General features: G+C 38.6%; 1 long non-coding RNA gene across 1 annotated transcript in view; it reads right to left on the reverse strand.

Annotated features, from left to right (window-relative positions):
• LOC114011394 (uncharacterized) overlaps window positions 1-22,676 on the reverse strand; it is a 40,127-nt gene that overhangs the window by 6,746 nt on the left and 10,705 nt on the right. The window lies entirely within an intron of this gene.

The raw sequence follows: 22,676 nt of genomic DNA on the forward strand, positions 1-22,676 counted from the left end.
CTGTCAAACTGCACAGCGCTAGAAGGGTTATCGTAATACAGTTGCAGGCTGCTGTCTTTTCCAGTCTGTACGACAGATGAAAAATTTCATTCTTGTGACAAAAACGGTAATGAGGATAGAAAATGGCACAACATGAATCCAGCTCTCTGACAGGGTTCGTAATGAGAATCAGAATTGTGCAAAATTAATCTAATCCCATCACAGTGTTAGAACTCAAGTCACAGGGGACTTGCTTATATCTATAGTTTCACATACATTATCTCAGGAGCACAAAGCTTATGTGGAAAAAAAAAGATATGAGCAGTATTTTGAAGCTGAAAGAAGCTTGCACTATCACAAAATAGTGGGGCCAATCTGATAGAAGATCAGCCTCAAGACCCAGCATTGTAAACGCTGCTGGTTGCACCATCATAAGTGAGTGCCTACTAGTGCAAACACTCCTTTGCAAACAAACCACAACCTAAAGGTTTACTTCCTCTGATCTAGAAGATGGACTGTAGAGTGGTTTCATCATTTCAAGAAAGAAATGTACTAGTATCCATAAGGTAATTGAACTTATGTCACACAGCAATGCTGTGTGGTATACTTTATGTAGCAAAATGTATTGGGGTTTACTATTATTTAAAAGGTGTTATTGACTTTCCCACTTACATTTGAGTCTTTAGGGACTGCCTTTATTCTAACATCATCTTTTTCTTACTTTTCAAATCAGCTGTCATAAATGAGATTTCAGAATTTTAAGTATGTAAAAACTAGTTCTCCAAATAGTTTCTGGGACACAAAGAATGTAGTTTCTACCTAATACACACAGAAAACACTGTAGACAAAAATACTGTAAAATTAGGCATTAGCTGGCAGACGTATACCACTAATCCTAGAAACATTCTTAATTTGGGGAAAGCGTCCTAATGAAGGGACTTCCATCACATATCCATCTACCAATTTGGAAAGCTTGTGCTTCAGATATGTTAAAATATCTAGGATAAAACACTCTCTCTCTCATTACTTTCCCTCCAGTCTCATTATTCAACTGATACTGAAAACACACACAGGATTACAAATTAATCCCTTCTTAGCGTTAAAAAAAAAAAAAAAAAAAAAAAAAAAAACAACCACCAAAACCCAAAAAACACCAAACCAAACCCCACAAAACTATGTTTACCTTGCATCCTAGTGAGATGCATCAGGCAGAGTAAGGTATTAATAAGTCTACACAGCATAACAGTTAACAAGGTAGTTTGACTCCTGCGGTCAAAACTAGCTTATTAGTCTGGGCTGAAGGTTGCACAGATTCACCCACCTCCTTGGTACTTGCCTGGAAGAATAATTAGGCTACTTCCACTCAGTGATTCTTCATGTGTGAAAAGAGATGTTGATTCATTGGACTGCAAACCCCAAATCATCATTATTTAGACATATATCTTTATAGACTGTAAAAAAACCTGAAGTTCTTTAAAATGGCTCTGAAAGGATACATGCTGGAACAAATCTAACCATGGGGGGGCATATACGCTAGACAAGATCTTGCACAACTAAGTTATGACAAGAACAAGCATAATTCATTGTTTCATGTCTTATTTTTCAAGATTTAGCACTACACAGATAAAACGCTGTTTTTGAGAGCATTTATCTTCATCCAGATTTAATCTAGGACATCTGTAATAAAAAAACCAACATCATAACTAATCAGTTTTAATAGTTTATTCAATCTATTATTTTCCTATTATGACATTCACTTAGGTAAACATCATCATATATATTTTTTAAGTCTATTATGGCTTTTGTCTTCTAAGATTGCCACGCCCCCAGGGCAAGGTAACACTTCTTGCTTCCGAGAATAAAATTTCTCCAATTAGAAAACAAAAAAGAAAATACTAAAGTACCATATTTTCAGTTCTTTTCCTCTATCTCTACTTCAGAAGATACTGTTTCCAGGACTCCTTTCTCCACTGTACTCATTTATATAATTTAAGAATATAAGTTAGCAGAAAAGTTAATGCACTGGCACAGAACATCTTTACGTACAAGAAGGATTCATCTTCCATTACTAATATAAACAGTGAATATACAGTTATGGTGGATGTATCCTTGGAAAAAGGTAGGATGCAAAAAAAAGTGCAACAAAAATGGATTATTTACGACCTACTTTAAGGATAGCAAAGGATTCCCTCAACTACCTTGTCAAGGTTTGAGCCTCTCGTTCTCATTAATTTTTGCAGCAGTAGAAGGCCTAAGAAACAGTAAAACGAGCAGCGGGGGTCAGAGCAACTTAAATGATAGTGATATCATGTGCGTTATTAACATTTCCCTGAAGACCTAGAAGCTAACTGCAGTCATTTGGTTGAGAAGATGCAGACACAGCAGAGATCTCCTGAGAAACTGAACTGAGAAGGAAGCCTGACTTAACGGCCCATCACACTACTGCTTCAACTAATGGAAGACATGGCTGTACAGTACCATCTACAACGGTTTTAAAGTTTTATCTTCCTCCTTGCTTATCTTGCTTCTACTTGTACAGTCACGGAGTTGGACTTATTTTCCAGGACACACCAGTGGCAGGAAGGTGATTTGTTGAAGCTCTTCTAATGAAAAAATGATAAAGCTAACTTTAGCAAGCATGAGGAGTGCTACTGTTTTTCCACATGAACTACTTTGAACTGCCAGAAAACTCTTTGGGTACCGTTAATGAGTTTGTGGGACTCATTAGTCCTACAAAAGGACTGCAGAAAACGTGTTTCATATGGAAGTGGAAACATTAAAGGCCGGAAACAGCAATGTCCAGGGCATGAAAGAATCTGTGACCCATAATAGTTGGCCTTGGAGCAAGAGGCAAGCACTTGAAAGATAACTGTATCACTCTCCAGTTCTTCCAGAGGTTTACAAAAAGCCCTTGGCACAGTACCCATAAAGGGCAGTGGTAAGTGAAAAATCACCCACTCTTGAGCTGCCCATGTCTCCACAGGTTCTTAGTGAACTTGGGGTATGTCCCCTCCTAGCTAAATCAGTAACTTGTCAGCTGGTGCCTTCCCACCCCCCTCCAGAAATTAATGTTTCAAGATTTTTAACAAAGATGGAGTCACAATAGTAGTAGAGTCGAAGAACCACCTTCATATTTGTATTAAATAAAGAGGTAAAGTTAATTTTTTGTGACTTTTACCTGACAGGCTAGGTTATTAAACAACTGGTCATTGTAGCAAGGACCTAGCCTGTAGGGTTTCTGCTCTGGTCAACAGTTCAGTGGCATTTTTGCAAGACAGAATATCACATGCTGAGCAACGTGAAACATAAGGTCAAAAGCTGTAGTATAGAGATGTACATAAACCTAGAAGCTTCTACTTAGCGTTTCTTAAAAATACCCAGATTTTTGTATTATTTATTTAAATTACAGATGAAAACCGAACAGCTTTGTTTGGGGTGAGGGAGCTGTGTGTAAGCTCTACACCACGTGTGCCCTACAGATCCACAGGGTAGGCGTTTCTCTCAAGAGTGAATGGTGGAGCACACACAGCTTCCCTGCCACAACCACCAGCACTGGGGCAATCGCCTCCCAAGCCAGGAGGTGGCTGGTGTCCCAGCCGTAACTGCTAGGGGAAGTCCCACACCTCCACATCATGTGTTTTCACACTCTCTGCAATTGCCTGGTTGTCATTTTTTAAAACCATGCCCATGTGAACTCAAAACTTCCTGATCCTAAATGAAAAAGGACAGTAAGTACTTCTAAAAACCCCACGCATTTGTACACATTGGTGTATATATGTAAATCTACTTATGCCAAATAAGTACATAAAGTGTCATCTGTGCATGTGTACATAGATATGAAGATATAAATTAAATTATTTCAATTAAAATATATTATATAAATATATATAAACATAAATTATATATATTTATAAATATAGATTAAAATAAATTTCAAAGTGTAGCTACAAAGTGTGTAAGATAGTCTTTAATAAAAAGTAATATATTAATAAAAGTGTAAATGCAAGTTTCAAACAATCATGGACAGCTCTACACACACTTTCCAACAATCCCTAAAACGCTGGAGGTGAAGGTAGGTTGAGGGAGAAGTTCGAAGGGGGTGGGTGGGGTGTGTGCCAAACAGATAGGAGGTGTGGAAGGAGAGCAAAGAATCTAGAACATGTCTGAAACTTATGATCCCATCTCAGGAGGCCCACAAAGCCCCCCTCCCCCCATGTATGCAAGGGGGTGGACAGTTCTGCACCCTGGGCAGAGGTGCCTCCACCAGTGGCTCTTGCTCCAGAGAATGACCACGTGGTACTACCAGGTTAAGCAAGCTTTGTGCAGCAGTGCAAGGCAGGCCTCACTGTCCACAAAAAATGGGAAACTGTAACAAAATACCAGTTTCAGAAGAACACATGTGCATGGACAGTCAAGAAAAGCTGCAGAAGGTTTCAAAAAACTTTTACAGCTGTGTACAGGCTTACAAAGGGTAGAGGTCTGTGCTGTACAAGCTTTCATGCCAGTTCTCAGACTGATGTCTTCTCCAACATATTGTGAAGTCAAAAGCAATGAACAATAGTAATTTCTGATGACAATTATGTTCCCAGAACACCATATAGAGAAGCCAACATAACATTCATTCAACTTATTTCTTCCAGATTTCGTGATGCACTACACAGTAAAATATGAAAACTCGGTGACTCAAGTACATATATTTTTGCGCGCTTTAAGTTACATGCATATGGTTTTGTAATGGGAAATGGAGTAATTCTTAGAATAAAATCCATCTTTTCCTAGAAGTAAATATCGAATATATGTGAAAAACATCTGAAAAATTCACTTTGCCATAGAAGACAACAGAAAAGCCACTATGTAACGCACCACCATATAAACCCAAACCAAATCAGCTGTCCTCAGTGCTTTTACTCCAACTGTTCCCATAATCCTTGCCTATCAAATTCAGCCTAACTCATGCAGCTCCTTTTTTTTTTTTTTTTTTTTGTGTCGTACAACGCAATGACACTTGGAACACCACTAAAAACCAAATGGTGGTGTATCCCTAAATACTTTAACCTTGTCTCATGTGTTGGCAGGGTAATTGAAAACAAATTTCTTTTCCTACTTGTCATAAAACAAATTGCTCACCTCGTTATCTTTGCTTCTGCTGGTTAGTATAATTTTGAACTTCAAAAGAGATACTGAGTCCATGGGCTGTTTCAGACCATCTGCTGCTAGACTGCATTAAAAGTGAATGTTCATTGGTTTTGGTGTCCTGCCCAAACCCTCTCAAAAAGGGAATACACAGCAGCAGTTAGTGAGTATATTTTGCAAAGCTAATATGAATGTGCATTTATGTTCCCACACAAACCATCATTACAAACAATTTATGTTTGCTTGTTAGAAAATTAATTTGTGGATGAAGAGTTAGAGACTTGGGATAGGGGAGGGGAGAGAAGAGAGCTGCCCATAGAGGAGGACCTTCCTTCCCCCTCTGCTTTCTGCTGCCCTTCTCAGCTTGAAAGAAGATAGGTCTGCTGATTCACCTCAAATTCCTCTTTAGGTTTAAATTATTCCCTGTACCAAGCCTCTTGGCATGGGACAATATGACTGAATTACGTTTGGAGACCTCTACAGCTGCTACCAGGGCCTGTTATATTAAGCAGTGGATCTCATGCCTACAAAGAAGAGCTAACATTTTCATAGCAAGAATCAGAAGCAAATAAAGTCCTATTAAGCTTCTCCTCCTCCCTCAAGGTTACTATTTCAAGGTAATAACAATATATGAGATAAGTCTTGTCAACCTCTGCAGGACACATTAAATTCCTGTTAAATATGGATTAGATGAGTACTGCAAAACCACACAGTTATAAAGGGTACATCCCTTTAACTATTTGGCATCCACTGCAAGGCCAGAGCAACAGCAGACACTTCTGGAAAAAGACATACAGGCAGCAAGCAAGGTTTATACAAAGGTCACTATTCTCACCGTATCATTTCTGAGAGAGGAAAAAATTCAAATGTACACGCATGTCTTTTCATTATTTTAAATTAACCAGGGTGCAAGAAAGTTCTATGATTTTTAAGAGCAAAGTAACTGGAAAAACACACGAGATGGAGACAACAGCTGAATGTTTTATAGAGCAGGACAAGAGATAACATATGAAAGAGTAATTATTTTGTATTCAACTGCCATGAACCCTTCATTTTGTACAAGTATTATAGGGCATAACACAGGGCTGCCACAATTTAGTTGTATTCTTCAGGGTGTAACGTTGAGTGAGTGGCTGGAGAGTCATTTAGTCTGCAAAGGCAGCAAGAAAATTGTTGGACGAGCAATCTTCCTGAACACACACTTAAAACTGGTAAGATCAGTAAACCTGTACCAGGAGTGACAAAGTGTCTGCTCTACTATCTGCTCTGTAAGAAGGAAATGTCTTCTTGGTCAGAACTGGTGATTGAAGTACTCAGAACTGCAGGAGAGGCTTGAAGGAGAAGCCTGAGCACACAAAGTTTTTCTGCTGCACCTTCACTGAAGGGTCCCTTAAGCGCCAGTGCTTTAATTGCAACAAAAACGTTCAGACAAGCATTTATGGTGCGCGCACACACGAGAAAAGTGTTCTGGAAAAACAACTTATGAGGAAAATGCATGTGGAAAAAAGTTACAGGAAAGAAATATCACCAACACCACAAATACAGTTCATTTCTGTAAGGCCACCACCCATTTTTATTACAGAACATGGAATATGTTCAGAAAATCTAAATACTATATATGTAGCCATTTCAAATAGTTTTACTTGAGACCTATACTTGGATTTCTACTTGCGCCCTCCTCTCACATCTTTATTCTGGGGGAAGATATTTTGGACCACCAGTAGTTTGTTCTCCTCTCCCCTCAGTCCATTGACTGATGAATTCATCACCCAACAACAGCTTCTGCAGCCTCCACAAAAGCAGGTGATCCATTTCCACCAACTAATACATTACTATTAAATCCATTCATCAACCACGTGATGCTCAAGACAACAATTTTATGTGAATAACTAGTGTCTGTCAAATGTTTTTATTAGAATTGCTAAATTCACTGTGCTTTTTTTCCACATGAAGGACTATATAGGTGACTGAACAAGGAAAACGACTGCTGGTGCTCAGGAGAGTGGAACATCCACCTATAGAGCAACAGTGCCTCTCATGCACCACAACAAGGCAACACCTCTGTTCATTTAAAAAAACACTGCTGGAAGAGAAATCTTCACATGCAGTAATTACCCTGCAGCTGGTAACTCACATAGAGCAGTACAAACACTTGCTTCAATAGAAAAAACTGTTTAGGGCACCCGAATTCCCCAACTTGTTTAAACACACTAAATCTTTCACTTTTGCTAAGGTTTCTCTGAGGATCGCCTTCCTACCCCACCCACAATCCTAGAAAGTTATAAACAGATCAGACTTGCAACGCGAACAAGACTATAGATATTATTTTTCTGCTGTAACTTACAACCACACTGAAGAATTTTAAGCATGGCCAGGATCTACAAACAAGCACTTAAGATGGAAAAAGAGGGAAAGGAACTTCTTTAGTGTGTTTATGGATTGCTGTTTTTCAGGTACATTATTCTGCTCCAAATCACTACATGCAGCTGCAGCAGAAGAGATATGGAAGGCGTAGAGACTGACACTAATCTGCTCTTTGGAGCAGATCTGTACATTTAAGCTACAACATAAAAAGCCAAGACTGTGCATCAAAGCCAGCAAATAAACAACAACAGTTCATCACAAAATGACATATCATCTTCCTGTTCTCCCTATTATTTCCCCCCCCTTTCCCCCAAAAAGGATTACCCCCACAAAAGAGGGGCTACCAGCACTCTCACTATGAAACAAAGGTTGATCTGGCTTATGGGCTTCTACTTCTTTGTACTGAGGATAAGAAAAACCAAATCATTTTGCCAACTGAAAAAGTTCCAGTCATTTATGGATTTGCAGGTGAAACCCAGCATCTTGAACTGCATCCAGGAAAGTCCTAGGCACCACCACAGGCATCACAGTCATTTTTCCATCAACTTGAGGTCAATTTAAAAGGTTTAGTCCAGAGCACAGCATGTGTGTTATAACAATCTAATCTGGATGTGACAGCGGCAGGCATTGGAGTTAAAGCTTGTACGCAGAAGGAATCCCATCCTCCTCCTTATTTGAAAGGAAGAAAGGCAGGTTGCAATGGCTACTGAAGGGCCAACCAGGACATCACTAGAGCTAAGTAGAATCATGCCTTTTCGTATCATCCTTGCCAAAAGAAATTGGAAAATGATCCATGTTTCTTAATGTGTTTGTTAAGGAACAGATAAGAACGTTAAAGAGATTCTTTCTTTTTATTTTCAAGAAACAAAACTGTACTGGGCCAAAATTAGACTTCTAAGTGGAAACCTTAGGCATTTTGGAAGATTACTTTATTTGTGCTACCAAAGAATCTAAAGCTTTAAAGCATAATTTTTGCATTAGCTAAATACAGAGTAACAGAGTTGATTCAACCACTTGTACAAATAGCATCATTTCTGCAGCCTACTGTAGCTCGGAGCAATCGCCTGAAGGCCATGGAGACAGAGCACCAGTAGAAATTGGGATACGTCTATTATGTCCCATCATAGCTAAAATATGCCAATATCAAGTGGAGATGACTTCAAGAAAACTGGTACAGACACGAACCTTGGCTGGTACGGGGCTTTGCTGATGGGAAGAGCCAAGAATAAGGAAGCACCAAGAATTACGAAGCAAAGAGCTGGTACCTCTGCTCACAATGTCCCTAAGCGATAAAGCACAAGCTTAATGCAGCTGAAAAGTCATTATCTGTTCTTTTAGCTGTTTTAGCTGCAGATGTTACCTGGCTCACGTCTCATTCTTTTTGAAGCCGCATAGAGTCTTTACCTCAGTCACATCTCACGTTAGTTAGCTTCACACATTAGTAATATATCTTGTTGATAGGTCTTGGCAACTATACTAAATTGCAATACTGCAAGTGTGGACTAACTGTGGAAATTAATGGGTCTTTGTATTGCTTACAATAATTTAACTAGAAATAAGTTACTTAATTTCTTTGGTGCAATAAAACTTTTCTTACAAGTTAAAGCTGCTTTCATCAACAGTGGCTTAAAAGAATTAACTTCTAGGAGTCCCCCGGAAGGTAACAATCCAACTGTGAACTAGATTCTTGAATTATGTATTAAATGAATGAACTGGACAAAGCCTGTCTTTCATTAAGAAAGCCTGCTTCTTACTGCCATTTCTCCTACATCTAGAAAACAGTACCTTTTTTTTACCCCTTATTGTTAATGTATTTCCCAGCATTCTAAGTATTCCTTTAGATTTGATCTTTTCTGCAAAAATGTATCAATAGTAAATTTTTGTACTTGGTGGTCTTTTCAACCACTTACCACTATTTTATTTTTAGGACAAATGTCCTAGATCTACCAGATGTACTGATATAGAAATGTCATCCGTGACCTAGTCAGTCAAAGGAAAATTCTGAAGCAAAAAATTATGGCATTAAAGGATTTTCATTTTGTAACGATAGAACTGGGAGGGAGACTGCTAATAATTCTGCTTCCAAGATTTTTCTTCCACATTTACCTTACCCACATACAGTCTTAAAAATACCTCTTGAAATTTTTCTAAATACACTAATTCACATATACGTATAACTTATCATTTGCAAAAGCAATATCAGACTCCAGTTTTCAACCATATTTCTCTTCATACAAATTTTTTGTTTGTTCTGAGTTTTTCTGTAAGTCATTCAGGCACAGAAAACAAGCAGTAACACTTAGAACAGCTCTTCCATGACTGCTTTTATAATTACACAATATACTTTCAGAAGCATTTTGTTGTCCTTTGTGATCTGAGAAAATAGAAAAAAATATGGGCTTAGGAAGTTATTTCAAATGAGAGAAAAACTGCAATGAAATTGAGTATATTTGGTGCAATCCTCTTTATTAGCACGAACAAAGTCTTGCTTTCTGAGCTCAGAAAAACATCTGAAATAGCTGCCCTGCTTGCATTTTCACATATCCTTTAGTCAAGTCTAACTGAAAAGCCCTTTCTCTAATCTTCCAAACATCTCAAATACTGCTGTTGAGGTTATTTGCAGGTTTTTCCTCCCATTTCAATGATCCAGAAGCATCCATCTGCATTTTGGGTATGGATACAATTTCAAGCTTATCATTTCCTTTACAGGAGGACTCCTCAAATTACCTTAAATGAGAGAATCTTACATACCTGACATAGATTCAATGAGATTTAAAAGTTTAAATTACAGAAGAAAATAAGTGCAGCACAAACTCAGGATGGCATTATGGGATACTACAAGTCAGACAGAGTCTTGTACCAAGCCATGTTTTTCTTGGTAACAGTTCCATACTCTCAACTTGTAAGTCCTAAAAGCATATACATATAACATATGCCTACCTTTTCCCAAGGCATCTAACCCGTAGAGTGAAAAATATAGGGTTTTGGAAGGATTTCTACTTGCATTAACACCATAGGTGATATACATCATAATACTAAACCAGCCCCAAGTATCTTTACAGAATAATCATTAGAACTGTTATTAAATAATAAGCTCACTTTTCTGGAGAAAATAGTGTCTCCAAAAGCTCTGGCATACTGCTGCTCATACTCTCCACATAATTTCAAAGTACAAGCACATGGAGCAGGGTGGTTTACAGCAAGGGCTGATCCATCACGGCTCCAGGTTACAGGCATACTTCACAGCAGATCCTGTGTATGTAACTTGTTAAACTGGCTGCTCTCATTTTTCTTGGACTAACTGGAGCACTTCCAAAACCCCTGGCCAGAAGGGGTAATCTCAGTAAGTGAGAACAGCCACCAGCCTTCCAAATGCTTTTCTTGGTTTCTCATAAAGCATTCAAGGCTCAGGTACACAGCCCATGCTTAACACAGCAGAACAGAAGTAAACCCAGTGTTGCTCCAAACCACCTTTCTGCATCCCCACGATGTTGCCTGAAGCCTGGTCCAAAGCAGTGAGCTAAACCAACCTGATTGCTGTTGCAATTTATACATCAGTTCTAGGTCCCTAGGAAAAAAACTTCTTTCTTGTTACTTTCAAGTATGCACCAAGAAGCCTGACGTTCTGAAGCACCTGTAAAACTGAACACCACCAGCACGCTGTGCAGCAGCCTCCTCTAACACACAGAAATTCATGGTTTGACTTTCAGAACACAGAGAAGAAAGCCCAGATCCTTTTTCAGCTGAGATCAGGAAGGCCTCAGAAATTGAGCAGACCTAGTCATGCTGTGATATTACAGACTTCTAGTCCTTTGGACTGCCCCATAAAAAGCAAGGATAAAAAGAGAAATAATCTCTTCTCTGCGGGAAGCCTGGAAGCATGGGATGCTCTCCTGGATGGGTTCACAGCACCCACAAGTACCAACACACCCCTGGGGGACAGCCCACGTGGTGCAGCACCGCTTCACAACAACTTCCACAGCATTCATACTGGAATCCTCCTTCAGAAGGAGAAAAGTCTTTGATACCTGACTATAAAGACTATGTATGACCTCCAGAACAAACTGAAGATTCCCTCCTCCCTGCTACACACTGCAATGCTAATGACAGCAGAGTCAACTGATTAGATGGATAAGTGGAAGCAAAGCGTTTCCTCAAATTAAAACGTCATCCCTTCCACACTCTTCAAACACTATTTTCCAAGGAATCATTCTAAAGAATGACTTTAAGCCCTTGAAGATAGCAAAAAGAGCAATATTTTGTGGTCCACAGAGAGCTTAAACACCAATCTGCTTTCTGTGTATACAGTCTCACAGAATGAGATGCCAAATAGATGAAAGTAAATGTCTGATAAAGCCCTGCTCCTCACTCCCTCTTGGACTTACTGAACTGCCCAGCTGCACACCTTACAGAAAGGTTCAGAAAACAGATTTTGACTTTAAAGGCTGACTTTGCTGAAAGCCAAAGTCACAGATCTTCAGTCTCATGTTGTTTAATTTATTCCTAATATTCTCTGAATAGCATCTGAAGAGTAATTTCAAAGATACATAATTTAAGTTTCACTTACTAAACAAACATGGAAGAGATCGTATTAAATGTCAGCTTTGCTGGTTTCGATTTTATGTGCCACAAAGAAACATAAGACCAGAATGCAGCACCCATATAATTTGACTTGTGTTACTGGAAAGGGTTTGAACCAGTTCCCACACCCTGCGGCTGACAGCAGGAGACTCATATCATGTGTTAATAAGCTTTAAGTCCGCACAGGTAAAGTGCTTCCACTGGACAGCTACTGTTTAAGAAAGTTTAAAAACAAAAATAAGGAGGTGTAGAATTTTAAAATTTGGTAGCATTTCACATCCTGTGCAGTTGGATTAATGCAAGGCATGGACTATATTGTTCCCATTATGCGTAGCCCAACATACTTCTTGGACCAACCTACTTCTGTCAGGCTCAGGGCCACTAAAATAATTTACAGCTACAGAAATTAAGGGTGTAAACGTGGCTTTGACAGAAGACGACAACACTAAGCTTGTGCTAACAGAAACTGGAGAAGATGTTGGACATGCCTTAACATATTGAAAGTGATTCTGATCACTGGATCTGTAGTAATACTCCCTTAGTATTGAATGATAGTTATGAAAGCCTTCTTTCTCCTTGAGTTTTACTCATTCTGCCTCCCCAAGACAGTTTCATTTGGTTTAGGGCTTTTCTGGCAAGGTTTTTATTTTATATATTTATTTTAAAACAAACAAGATTTGACCTTCTGAAATTGGAAGCAAGATAGACATTAATTTGTCTGCACTTTTACCTACTTCATTTATGCAGAATGAAATATTTGCTATTTCATCAGTCAAGGTACCAAAATATGTAATTAGTTTTTGTTATTTCAGATGTCTTGAGCCACATTACATCAGATATAATACGACCTTCCCACACCCCAGTCCACTCTGCTACTAGCAATCAATCATTTATTAAATTCTCTACAGACTGCAGCAAGTTTTTCAACACATTGGCAAAATCTAAAGTACAAGGATCCGGAGTATAACAGAGCTTGTCCTAGTGGTCCGTACTGCTCTGTACCCACTCCTCCGACTGTCAGAGCTCCAGTCTTCTCATGCACATCTGCACAGACTACTGCTGCCAGGAATAAAAATAATTCTGGGAGGGAAGAGGATTAAAGTGGATAACCCTATTGCCAGACAGCAGAACATGCATAAGCAAACGTACAGTGGCCATGGTCCTTATGCCTATGCTCAGTCCAGGAACATTCCTCTGCAACTCTTTTGGCAAAGAGCGTTAAAAAAAGTGACCTCTCCTCAGACATCAGGAAGAAAAAGATTTGCAATAGAGAAGTTCTATCCCATTCTCCTCCATCTGCCAAGTGCTTTTCTGGCACACTCAAAAATGAAACTGCCAAGCCAAGTTCAAACCAGAATGCTTCATCCTGAAAGTATTCCTTATTAACAATCCTTGTCCAGTAAAAGAAGTGGGTCTGCTTCTGCAATCACTTATTATGCACGTGAGTAGTCTTAAAATTCCAAAAAGAAGGAAGCATTAGCAGTCGGGTTTTTTCATCGTAGCTCTATCTTACCAGCTGACTCACAGTGCAGGAATAAATCTTGCTGAGCAATTGACCTCCCATATTTTCTCTCGCCACTGCTATAATAAATTATCTTCTCCCAACCAACTTCACTTTGAAAGGATCATGGTGCAACATACCTCTTCTAGGTTTGGGTTTGGTTTTTTTTGGGGGGGTGGGGGGTGGGGTTGTTATTTTTAGTCAGATTATACCACACCTCCTTCCTTTCTTGTCTTCATTTGTACTTAGAGACCCTTACTCTGAAGAGCAGATTTTTTCTGAAAGCAAGATTCTTATTGCAATTTTTCCCTCCAGGCAATAAAAGATTCTTATAGCAAGTTAGTCTAGTCTGCAGCTGTACCGATTTTGTATAAAACTGTAGGGTTTTTTCCCCCTTTCCGAGCAGGAATGCACTTTTAAGATGATGTGTAGCTCCACTTTTTGGATCAGCTATGATTCTGTCCACTAATCTAATCATGCCCACACCCACACTCTGTATATTTTATATACTACTGAAACAAGGTGTTATGTCAGACTCCTAGGGTTTCCATTCTGTAGTTCATTTAGATGAAGATATGATTCCCGCCTCAACCTGGCTGACAGGATACTGTCAAGACTATTTGTTCAGAACCATTAGTAAAGTTGTAGCCCCTTCCCGTCACTCAGTCCTAAAATACTTCTACAGTAGTCTTGCCCCTCCCAATGCAGTGAACAAGTAAATAGCACTTAGAATCTAATCTTCAAAATTGTGTTACTGTGCAAGGACTGTCACTCTTTGCTTATTGTTTTCAGTTATAAACAGATGCCAGTGAAGCTTATGTGTAGGACAGCAACAGCCTAGACAACAGATTGAACCATAGGGAGATCTGCCCAAGCGTTGGCTTGTTTCTGGTTTTTAACTAGCATAACATTAGCAAGGGCAGAAACATTCAATACTGTTTAGATTCCACGTAGCAAAGTTTGTAAGTCCTTTTTAATGAACATATTGAAGACTAATAAGTTATGTTTACTAATCAAGCTGTTTGCACACATATAGTATTCAGACGCTGTCTGGAAGATATACATGCTATGTTTACCGTGGGCCAGTTTACCTTCACACCTAATCAGAACAATAATGGGCCAGGAACAGGTCATGTAATTCAGTCTCTGCTTGTTGACCTTGTAGATGCCCTAAACCCATACATGTACTTGTATAAAGCTGCTCTGCAAGGTTCGAGTTATTCAAATAGTTCTGAATGTATAGCTTTAGCATAAAGGAATTGATTATATGTCTATACTGCTCCAAAACAGCAATTTTGCTGCTACCTCACAGTTTCTCCATATGCTTGTCTTCTTGTCTGAGCGCTTTCAGTGCTCCCCAGGTTTCACACCGGGCATCCCCAAGATGTTTCCAGCCATCTGTGTAAGCAAGGCATATGCCCACTTACTTTTGCTACCCCTCGAAACTTGGATTTGCAGGTAAGATATTTCTACGTGCTGCTGAATCACAGAGGTGGCCAACATCAAGAAAAACATGGACTGTTCAAATGAGTCAGAATTCCAGTCTGAGAGAGACTGTCCACAAGCACATGTGGACTGGTTCCCTCAAGACCTAGTAGAAGCAGATTAGTCTTCCTCATCACACCACTTCATTCTCACTAGCTAGTCTACACACAGCACAGGCAGAACATCTTCAACATATCCGCTGGCCTGCCACACTCATGATAATGCAAGAATGTTAGACTAAAGAATGTTGTCTCTTCTTTCACATTCTAAGGCTTATACCATGCTCTTGCCCTTCAGAATCAGTCCATAACTCCTGTAATATCATTTCTTAGGAAAATGGATACTTCATGCTGACTAGTGTAACAAGAAAGCATGTTTTTCTCAATCTTAATTATGCTTAAGAAAACATTCTATTTTGGCAGTGCAAGCTTTACAAACTGCATTTACTTCTGCAACCAGAGCTCCAGTACTTAAGCACAGTGCATGACCACAGCTCTCACTGAGCACAGGAGATTGAGGTATTATGGAAATGTCCAAGAGAATACCAAGACATGAACTGTGCCATGCTGCTCCCAGCAAACCGTCCAAATCTGGGTGCTTCTGCAGAGCAGAACAATTTGCGACTAAACTGGCTGGCTAGATTTACTGCCCATTGCTGTGCATTTCACACAGTCCCTTAAAAATTCTGTTTTCAAAAGAAAGCAAAGCCTAACGTAGAAAAAAAAACAACCATGGATTCAAAGGATTCTGAAAAAGACTTACTAATGGTCAATAAAAAGGTTCTGTATAAGTCATTTTGAAAGCATTTAAGGCGGCACAACATTCATAACTGTCAAGCTATTGAATGGAAACTTCTCAGACTCTAGCAGAAGAGAGAGTAGTTTCTCAACACTTTATGCTGTGTTCTGTTTAGCCCCCTCATTCTCCCTCCCCCATCTTTGGTAATCAGCTTCTATCACATTTTCCAGCCTGAAGTGCTATCATCACAAATGAAAAAGAAAAGGACATTTAGATGACTTCTGAGTTTTATTTTTGGCTTTCTTGACCTTCTGGCAAGTTGTTTTACTATGAAGATTTCATTAAAGTCTCTATTAAATTCAGTATGGAAGATGGCAAGAAACATACAATCCATTTTAAGGGCATTAATAGCTGTGAAGAAGGTAATAGTGTGACTGCTTCTGTATCAAAACAGCAAAGGCAATAATAGCTTTCTGCATTATGGAGCATCTTTTCTCCCTTACTTAAGGGAGGGCACTCTCTTATATTACTAGTCATTTCTTCATACGTAAAATTAATCTACAACTACTTCACTGAGGCAAGGAGGTACAGTGCTACAGAAATAAGATCTTGGCATAAAACTTTCAAACACGCTAACATACAGAGAAATGAGCTACTTATCACATGGTCTGACTGACTGCAAAAAGAAATCAGCTGAAATTTCTGCTATTATCTTAAACCATGTTTCTGCCTCTGGAGGGATTAGTTTATACTCAGAATTAATAAAGGAAACATATCTGAGCCACCTGTTACAGTCATATATGTTCTTTCTATACATCTGTTATCTCAAGACTTCCTACAGCCATGCAGCAATTTCCAATTACCTTTCACATAAACCCAGTATGAAACAACAAACTTGCTATGGGACTCCTCGAAGTCTTATTTTTCCTTTCCAAATCAAAACATTGTCTGGGGCACTTTTTTCACTTGCTGTTTTGGGGAAGGTCTGTAGGGCGTAAGTCCAGAAGGAATATTAAATTCTGGGACCATTTATGGTAGGAAAGCCACTGTTCTGTATAACAGCAACATGTTACACAGCAAAAGAAAATACTCGCAACACAAAGCAGGGCACTATACCTACCACCAAATTAAAGTTACACAAAAAGTGATTTGTGTACCCGCTCTCAGGGAACAAACACAAGCTACGTCTACGCTAGTAAGCAAGATGGGACACATCCTGTTCTGTATACCAGAGGACAAGTCGCTCAGTGCAGCTTGCCTCCACACAGTTAAACTATACTCCATTTTCAGTAGGGTAGCTTTATCCGTAGAACATAGTTTATTAATGTAGACATAGCCCTAAAGGCCAGAACATCAGTAGAGCACATATTGTAATATACACCGCATATGTCCGTAGAAGTGATATTTGCAGGGTCAGGGTTGCAGAATACAGGGACAATCCATTTCAAACAAAGTCAAATTTGCAAGTGGAAGTCATTAGTGAGAATGACATACAAAATAGCTCCAAACCCTTTAACTGTTTTAATGGAATGTGGAAAAAAGTACTCCGATAAGACACTTAATCATTTATTGAAAAGGCTGCACTTCAACTTTAAAAATAGTGTATTGGTATTTGAAAAGTTTCAATCTAAAAATTGAAGACTAAGGAGAGCCAGACTATCTTCTGTGATTCTGGTCAAGAAAAGAGAGCGACCCATTACAAAGTTATCCTAAAACAAAAATTAAAAATATAAGGCTAGATAAAAGGGTTCTTCCAGGTGGTCGGTAGAACTGGAACTCAGGTAATACAATAATGATCGAAGGCTATATAAATGGGACCAATGAAACATACATGTGGCAAGGATTTCATTTTGATCAAGAGTTCATACATCAAAAGGCAAGTTTAAAAAGTCATGATGTGTACAGTACATATACTGTTTATATAAAATGGCATTGTTATCAGAGCAGCAAAGCAGACAATGTTCCATTAATGGGTAGAGAAAGCTGTCCTTGCATTTGTACCCAGAAGTCAGTGACACAAATTTTCCTGAATACAAAGGATATCTGCACTTCACAAGAGGGGACAGGGGGAAGGGAAAGGTGTAAAAGCGTTTCAACAGAGTCTCCAGGTACTAAATGTCCTTAAAAAAAAAACCAAACAACTATTACTGATGTGATACATAATGCTGTTTTCACAACTGAAAGCTGATGTTTATTACACTAAAACTAAAGTACATGTGCTAAAGCATGTTCCACCGGCTAAAGTTGATATCTGTAGACCCTGGGCTCACCACCACCAGTTTGTTCTTTAAGGAGTTATTGATCATGGAGACACAGCTAACCAAGCAACATGCAGACTGAGCAGGACACGTGGTATGGCAAGCCAATTGACATGACTAGTACCAAGCAGAAACAGCGACTGGATTAATGAATTTAAGTTGTCCAAACTGTTTCAAAATTTTAAGGGAGGTAAACAATGAAAGCTTAGCAAAATGCTGCAGTCTAGAGAACAATATGATTATTTCAGAGATAAATGCTACACAGGAAACAAGGGGGGGGTGTCTTTGTCAAGCTTTTGTAGAAATGGAAACAAAAGGAAGTTTAAATTACTAACAAAACTGAAGATAAAGATCAATGAACAAATGAGTTAATGAAAAATAAATGATTTCTCATAAGCCATGTTCCTCCAACTCAGAGTCAAGAGAAAGAATAAGAACACCTAAAATATTCTGCACCTACAAGAATGAATGCTTTTATTTTGTTTGCTTTTCCCTGAAGCAAAATAAGCTAGCATGACGTTTCAAAACAAAGAAGTCTTTGGTGGTTTTGATATCAACTCCCTCAGTTATCTCTACCCAGGATGAAGTTTTTGACCGTATAAAGACCTAGTCTGACAGGCCTTTGGGAATCATTCTTCTGCCCAGTTAGCCACAGTAAGAAGAAAAAACATTTTCAAACATTCCACTTCCTATTGAGAGCCACGGTGCAACAAACTCCTGAGAGCCCAGCTTCAAAAGAAATAAATATCCTTCCCGTCTTGAAATGAATGTTTCCCCCGCTCTCTGATCTCCTGAAGGAGCCAAAAATACTTTTTCCACAAGGCCCGTGCTTAAGATCAGAAAAATAAAAAACCCAGGCCCACATCACAAAACAAAACCACCACATACATCAGCAACACCATGACCCCAACTAATAGTAATTTTAGTTGGAGAATTGAACTGAAAGCATGTTAAAAAAAAAAACAAAAACAAAACACAAACACACAACCCAAGTCTTCAAACATTTGTGACAGTAGAAATCAAGGAGCAGTATGAAAGCTTTTAAAAAGGGCTCAGACAGCTCATGACAAAACCATTACTTCATCCCTTCCTCCTTTATCTGTTGCCTCAGCTAGCCAGCCAGAGTAGAACAATTTGTCTACTCCCATTTCTCAGTTGGTTCTTTGTTTTCCCAGAAACCAATTAGTTTCTATATTCCTCTGGGGAATTCCCCCAGGGGAGAATTCATTGAAATCACAATGTTTCAGCCAGAAGTTCCATAACTACATGAGAAAAAAAAAGAAACTTTTGTCACAGGACATAGTTATACATGATTGGACTATTCAGACTTAAATTTAACAACTAAATTGAAACTGAGTCAATCCACTGTGGAAGCCATATAGAAGGCTCCTCCACAAGTCAGGATAGCTTTTTTTGTATATACATATATGTATGATGTCTAAAAGCATTCAAAATCTGAGACACAAATATACTTCATAAAAGGATACAGAGCACGTTTGAGATGTGAAAACTAGAATTACCGATGCTATGAAACCAGCAGCATTCCCAGCCATTCTGTGGATGGCAAAGCATTTAGCTTAGAGGTTAAGGACTGCAAAATAATGTCAGAAGGTTTTATTGAATGTAGTCTAATTGGTTGAAAACACTGGGCTTCACTAATATGTCTTAAAGCTTATTTTCAAGTGTTTGTGTTGCATCCCTAAGTAGCTTCAGAAAAATATTCTGTCCATGCAAACAATAAATTTCTTATGTTAGTAAAAACCAAGTTGAACAGTTTGCACAGATTGAATTTTTTTTAGAAACTTGGTAAAGGTCTTATGGCAAAGTCCCATAGCATATGTAAAGAGCAAGAGCATTTTAAGATTGGTCAGTTAACGCCAACGCAATTCTTTTATATGGATGACCTTTGTTACATGGCAATGGCTGTAGCCAGGTTCAGCATACTCCCTCAGGTATGTTCTAACCTAACACCTAATGCCTCCAGGATACCCTCCAAGAATTACATAGTATCGTGAGCAGCAGCAAAAGCAATAGAAACAAGCAAGCCATGGCTGTTACATTAGTTAGGAAGAGACTGAGAGCAAAGAACTTTAATGACAAATATAGTGCCGTACAACATATGTGACAGTTAATGTTCTGATATTCCAAAGGATCAAATTATACAACCACGCAGATAGAGTGCCATATTTTGTGTCATGCAGGAATATCACCTTGTAAGGGATAACTACTTCTTTTTAGGAGGCTGTACTGAAGCAGCTAAATCCTCCTCCTGAGATACAAGACTGTTTTAAAAACACGTGGTAAAAAGCAAATAAAATCTTGCTGTAGATCAGGATGATCCAAGCAAACAGAAACTGCCCTTTCTCAAGTTATCCACTTTACAGGACCTACTTTCAAATCATTAATAAATTATATTTTGGTTGGTTTATTTTGGGGTTTTTTTCTTCAGTCTGTTCATGCATTTCCATTTACCAGTATGGGCATGAGATTTACATACAGCCACTGAATTTTAACAGGTATGGGTAAATATTCTTTCAAAGTCGCACTTGATTTTATCATAAAAGAAAAATTTGCTTTCATCTATTAGATCCTCATTCTGTCATCAAGTTCACTCAGAAAGTGTCCATCCTCAGTATATTCTATCTGTAATTAGAGTTAGTATTTCAGTAAGCTGCTAGACTACTTTCCCTACCTATTAGATTTTTAAAGGCAATATATTTCATTTAAAGCCTACTTCTTCAGTCACATCCCCGTGGATTTAAGAAAAAAAATTCCTCATAAAATCTGTAGTCTATTTCTATCTTCTAGTAAATTTTCTTTCTTTTTTTTTTTTTTAAAAAAAAAAAAGCACCACCGAAAGCAAGTGAAGATTTTAGGTCAAAGCACTTGATTGCATTATAAGTTAAATTATCTAAATATTTTAACTTAAGAATATGAAGAGGTTTAGGAAAAATCCAATAGTAATTCTTATCACCTCTGCCTCATGTTTAAGATTTAAACTCTCAGAAGGAAGTTTTTAATCAGATGGTGGGGAAGAATGAGTCTTTCTGTGGAAGAACATGAGAACTGATATTCTTTGTCTGTATTGGGTATCTGGCTCCAAAGACAACACTGAAAGAAGATAAATCTCTGACTGAAAAGGATGCTGGCAAAATAGATCAGATAAATCACTTGACCTGAAAGACTGCATCGGCCACTGTCTCCAATGCAGAAAGCTTAGAAAATTGCTCATGACAATGCTGTTGGTAGTTTAGTAGAAACTCAGAGAAAGAGAGCCTACATGGAGAGTGTTACTATATGGAAACAAAGGAAGAAATCCACTATCAAGTCAAACTTCCCCTTTTGGTAACACCCAAACATACGTTTACACACACGGGAAGGAAAAATTTTAATGATAAAAGTGAACTGTGATGTCTGAAACTTTTAATTAATATTATGAACTTACAAAAAAACATTGAGAACATTAAAACATTTTACTGAAGTGTTTGTAGAATAGGACAACAGTATACAATTTTCCTGAAAGATCAATAAAAAAAAAATTCATCCAGCTTAGAAGGGATAAAAATTAGTTTTACCCATAGCACATCAGGCAGCATGAGGTCTGTGCTTGTTGCTCATAATTACTTTTTGCAGCAAGCATCAAATCCTCCTTGCTCAAATCAGAAGCCCTTTCAAAAGTAGTGAGGTGACAGCGTTTTCCTACCTCCTGCTTATTAGACATGATTCTTGGTTACAAGAGGACAGGGCAACAGCAATGCCTGTCACCATCACCAGATGTCACGCTAGGGAGAACATGACCAAAGGTGGCAGATCGCAGCAGCACTCAGGTATTTGCATGCAGCAAGGAGGGAGCAGGGCAGGAAAGCAAAAGGCAATATGGAGTTGTCACTCTGAAGCAATATGAAGGACGTATGCTGAACAGCTACTAAATTTTTTTTTTGTTTCTAATGCGCAACCTGGAGCATCTGGTCTAAAAGATTTCACAGGTAGGAAAACAAGAAAATGGAGAAATAGCATTTGGCGGGGACATAGTGGCCAGGGAACCCTTGAAGGACACAAGCCAGAGTCTGGGACCCCACTTACAATACTTCATGTACTGCACGCACATCCTGCACCATGGTAGTGATATTTGATGCTGTGTTCCCAGGGGGCCAGTTTGCTGACTTTTCTACCAGATCAATCATCCCCAGGTTTACCAGGTTAACCCAGGCTAGTTACAGAAACTTTCATCATCTGGGTTTGTTCTGCTGGTGGGTTGTTGCAAACAATGAGACAGCAATGCGGTTTCAGGATTTCGTGAACCAGATTTTTTATCTCTTGCGTGGAGGTTACCAAAAGAAATCCCATCTAGCAGGACCATTACTGGGCATTCCTGTCAACTCCTAGATAAAAGCCTGAGCTTAAGAAACAGGGCAGAGAACTCTCAACAAATTAAATCCTATTAAGTTTTAGTAGGTCTGAGTGCCTAATTCTCCTCGGTAATAATTTTCTGTTTTAAATTTAATATTTTTAATGCCTTTTAAATTAATGGCCATTAGCAAGAAGGACTTTGAATTAGACAATAGGAATTTGACCATGCTTCCTATAAAACCCTTTAACAGGGCCATCATCCTACATTTCAGGATAAATGTATAAAT

The sequence above is a fragment of the Falco peregrinus genome, chromosome 5 (genome assembly GCF_023634155.1).
Source record: "Falco peregrinus isolate bFalPer1 chromosome 5, bFalPer1.pri, whole genome shotgun sequence".
NCBI classification, from domain to species: domain Eukaryota; kingdom Metazoa; phylum Chordata; class Aves; order Falconiformes; family Falconidae; genus Falco; species Falco peregrinus.